This window comes from Homarus americanus, unplaced genomic scaffold (genome assembly GCF_018991925.1).
Source record: "Homarus americanus isolate GMGI-L3 unplaced genomic scaffold, GMGI_Hamer_2.0 scaffold21678, whole genome shotgun sequence".
Lineage (NCBI taxonomy): Eukaryota > Metazoa > Arthropoda > Malacostraca > Decapoda > Nephropidae > Homarus > Homarus americanus.
In genome coordinates, this window is record NW_024740577.1 from 7,501 (window position 1) to 12,552 (window position 5,052).

Consider the following 5,052-nt stretch of genomic DNA (forward strand, 5'->3'; position numbering starts at 1 on the left):
AGCCGCTCCACTGCCATTCCTCTGATCAATGAGACTAAATCTCTCTCCTTCTGCTCAGCCATTGCAGGGCAGGGAGGCGGCGGCAATTTTGGTTGTTGTTTTTGAATGCGGCGCTTTGCTTCGCAGAGGCGCCGAAGCGCTCCGCTGGGGGGCGGAAGATATTTCACACCGAATATGTGTGTGAAGGCACCCTCTCCCCTTAATATAGTGAAATAGTGCAATCCAGCATACAAGGTCGGACGATAGGACATTCACCGTACCGCACCTCGAGAGTGGATGTTGGGTAAGGTTAAAACCGGACTGTTCGCAGACAGCCGAATAACCCGGTTCCGGACTAATTGGTGGATGCAACATCATGATGCTGCTGCTGCTGCTGTCGCGGAAACCGCAGTGGCGACGTGAGAGAGTAATAATGTTCAATAAGGAGAGCGACCTGGCTAGTGTAATTGATAGATCGCGAGCCTACTCGCCAATAGCCCGCTCCACTGCCATTCCTCTGACCCAATGAGAGTATTCTCTCTCTCGCTCTCCTTCTGCTCCAGCCATTGCAGGGCAGGGAGAGGAAATCGACGGCAATTTTGGTTGTTGTTTTTGAATGCCGCGTTTTGCTTCGCAGAGGCGCCGAAGCGCTCCCCTGGGGGGCGGAAGATATTTCACACCGACTATGTGTGTGAAGGCACCCTCTCCCCTTAATATAGTGAAATAGTGCAATCCAGCATACAAGAGCGGACGATAGGACAGTCACCATACCGCACCTCGAGAGTGGAAGTTGTTTGATCGTTTGTTAGGCAAGGTTAAAACCTGACTGTTCGCGAACAGCCGAATAACCCGGTTCCGGACTTACAATAGACGCAACATCATCATGATGCTGCTGCTGTCACGGAAACCGTGGTGGCGACGTGTGCGCCGAGAGAGTAATAATGTTCAATTGGGAGACAGACCTGGCTAGTGAAATTCATAGATCGCGCTCCACTGCCATTCCTCTGACCCCATGAGACTATTTTCTCTCTCTCTCCTTCTGCTGCTGCTCCAGCCATTGCAGGGCAGGGAAGGGAAAGCGACGGCAATTTTGGTTGTTGTTTTTGAATGCCGCGCTTTGCTTCGCAGAGGCGCCGAAGCGCTTCGCTGGGGGGCGGAAGATATTTCACACCGAATATGTGTGTGAAGGCACCCTCTCCCCTTAATATAGTGAAATAGTGCAATCTAGCATACAAGAGCGGACGATAGGACAGTCACCGTACCGCACCTCGAGAGTGGAAGTTGTTTGATCGTTTGTTAGGCAAGGTTAAAACCTGACTGTTCGCGAACAGCCGAATAACCCGGTTCCGGACTTACAATAGACGCAACATCATCATGATGCTGCTGCTGTCACGGAAACCGTGGTGGCGCCGAGAGAGTAATAATGCTCAATTGGGAGACAGACCTGGCTAGTGAAATTCATAGAACCCGCTCCACTGCCATTCCTCTGACCCCATGAGACTATTTTCTCTCTCTCTCTCTCCTTCTGCTGCTGCTCCAGCCATTGCAGGGCAGGGAAGGGAAAGCGACGGCAACTTTGGTTGTTGTTTTTGAATGCCGCGCTTTGCTTCACAGAGGCGCCGAAGCGCTCCGCTGGGGGGCGGAAGATATTCCACACCGAATAGGTGTGTGAAGGCACCCTCTCCCCTTAATATATTGAAATAGTGCAATCCAGCATACAAGAGCGGACGATAGGACAGTCACCGTACAGCACCTCGAGAGTGGAAGTTGTTTGATCGTTTGTTAGGCAAGGTTAAAACCTGACTGTTCGCGAACAGCCGAATAACCCGGTTCCGGACTTACAATAGACGCAACATCATGATGCTGCTGCTGCTGTCACGGAAACCGTGGTGGCGACGTGTGCGCCGAGAGAGTAATAATGTTCAATTGGGAGACAGACCTGGCTAGTGAAATTCATAGAACCCGCTCCACTGCCATTCCTCTGACCCCATGAGACTATTTTCTCTCTCTCTCTCCTTCTGCTGCTGCTCCAGCCATTGCAGGGCAGGGAAGGGAAAGCGACAGCAACTTTGGTTGTTGTTTTTGAATGCCGCGCTTTGCTTCGCAGAGGCGCCGAAGCGCTCCGCTGGGGGGCGGAAGATATTCCACACCGAATTGGTGTGTGAGGGCACCCTCTCCCCTTAATATAGTGAAATAGTGCAATCCAGCATACAAGAGCGGACGATAGGACAGTCACCGTACCGCACCTCGAGAGTGGAAGTTGTTTGATCGTTTGTTAGGCAAGGTTAAAACCTGACTGTTCGCGAACAGCCGAATAACCCGGTTCCGGACTTACAATAGACGCAACATCATGATGCTGCTGCTGTCACGGAAACCGAGGTGGCGACGTGTGCGCCGAGAATAATAATGTTCAATTGGGGAGACGAGCCTGGCTAGTGAAATTCATAGAACCCGCTCCTGCCATTCTCCTGCCCCATGAAGTTATTTTTCTCTATACCGCCTACTGCTGCTCCAGCCATTGCAGGGCAGGAAGGAAAGCGGCAACTTTGGTTGTTGTTTTTTGGTACCCAGCTTTGCTTGAAGCAGCGCACTCCATGGGGCAGGAAGATATTCCACACGAATAGGTGGTACCTCATAATATAGTGAAATAGTGCAATCGAACATACAAGGGCGGACGTTTTCATCACCGTCTCCCACTCGGTGTGTGCAGATTCTCGGATCATTTTGTATAGTATGCTCTTAAATCGACCACCGATTGACTTTGACGGTCTCCCATGTGGGTGTGTAACTTCTCTGGTATGTCGTATAATATGACCGAGGTGCCTCTACCCCTTATTATAGTGAAATAGTGCCATCCAGTGTACAAGGGCGGACGCTTTCATCACCGTCTCCCACTCGGTGTGTGCACATTCTCGGATCATTTTGTATAGTATGCTATTAAATCGGCCCTCGATTGACTCTGATGGTCTCCCATTCGGGTGTGCAAGTTCTCTGTAGTATTAGGGTGTGTCATACGGAGGCGAATTTTTTTTTTTTGAGTTTGAAAAATCGGCCCATGGTATTAATGATGTAGTTCTATGCGCAGAATCATGTGATATCTTCAGATTTGAAAAGTTTTAATTTTTTGCTAGGTAAATTTTAACTTGAAATCTTATGAAAATTCAGTATTCCCACCCTTTTACCAACACCACTAAATAGCTTATTTAAAGTAAAGTAAATGTATCAGGTTAATTTATTAGGATGAAAATGATCCAGAATAGTGAAGCGAATGATCTTGACACATTTATTAAATTTAATATTCCTTTAGAAAAAAAATCATCAAATACAAAAACCGGTTTTTCTACTACGACCCGGTGTTGCTGCACACCATAGAGAACATGTCTTTCTTGCTTCTGTTTCTACTCATCGCCTCCCTGCTGACCACCTGAGCTCGGATGCTTCCACTCCTCCCTGGCTGGCCTGCGTGACTGCTGGCCTCACTCACTTGCTGTACACAGCGCTCTATACTCTGGGTGTGCGAGGGCCAGGCAGGGACATGCATGGGGTTGTCCAGGAGCTCTGACTTGAACATTGGTGAGGTGCAGGTAAGAGCTCACTGCCAGCCTGGATGTTATCCAGATCTATGAGATCAGTGAGGGTCTTGGCACCTAGATTGACTTCAGGAGTCTTCCTGACCCTGAAGGAATCGTCATCAACTGATTCGTCATGCCCAGATCCTCTCATAAGTCTCATATCCAAGATCTTTTTGACTGCCACTCTTCTCTCCTCCTCATCCTTACTGCAGAGCATTGTCTGCAGAACTGCCTCAGGATGAGCATACCAGGAAGATCTCACAGTCTGCTCCACAATCTGAACAACCTTCCTTGGCTGACTCCTCAGGAGCTCAAGCTGGAAGAGAACATGCCTCGGACCTTCGGAGAACCATGACTTGACCTTGGTGTTGAACCAATCTGGCAAGTAGACACTCACGATGAATTGGACAATAAGTCTCAGGTTGTGAAGCTGGTTCCCTTTCAGTTTATGATGAGCGACCCAAATTCTGCAGAACCTGAGAGCAGTTGTGAGCCACCTAGAATGTGAGACTGGACCTATCTGCAGGTAAGCAAGTCTATCAGGCATGACCCCAGTTTTGATGGCACTGCAAATCATGTAACCATAGTACTGGTCAGTACTCAGGTCGTCAATGACAGTATGTGCAAGCTCAACGAGTGGAGGGCCAACTGTGATTTTTTCAAAGATCGGATTTATTTCTAACTCAGTGGCAGAGTCCAGCATCTTGCCAAGAGGACCAGACCATCTGTTGTTTGAAAAAGTCTTGCCATCCAGCTCCTGGATCAGATGTCTGAGTGGCAACTCGTTGGTGTGGAGGTCACAAACAATCCAGACCAGCTTCCTCCCAATCTTCCGCTCTATCCACTGTATGCCCCCCCTTGCCACCCTGTGTTCGTGTTGGTGCTGTCCCCTCCAATGGCCTGCAGGGTCTGGTCTACGTTCCTCTCTCTGAGCCAGTTCACAATGTTATCTGCCACTATCTCAACTGGTTTCCTGATGTCATCTTTCTCTGGAGTGAAATGCCACAAATACTTCCCTCCTGGTTCACTGCAGCAGGAGTAGTGTCCCTCCTTCACCATGGCAGGGAACAACTTGTCAGAATCTCCAACTTTCATGAACACTTTAGTGTTATCCCTTCTCCCATCAAAGAACAAACAATTGATTCCATTTTCTCTTATCCCCTTATCAAACTCCTCTTCTAGGTTACTGACAAGTTTCTCCTGAGCTCTCCTTACTTTGTTATGATCTATCAACAGGTGAACATCATCAGGTGTTATCAAACCACCGTCAATCCAGGCAGCTGTTGCTGTCTCTGCAGTTTCTCTGAGACCAGTGTGGTGTCGCATGCTGGCCAGAGCTATGCTCGGGATATCTTTCCTATTTCGAATGTTATGCCTGGAAGGTTTGGGATCATTATTTTCTGGGTTAGGGACAAAGTCACCATTCTCCTGGTCAGCACTCGGATCAGCCATGGGAAGTCATTAAACTCTGAATCAGCTTGACTCCAATCATCGGCCTTTT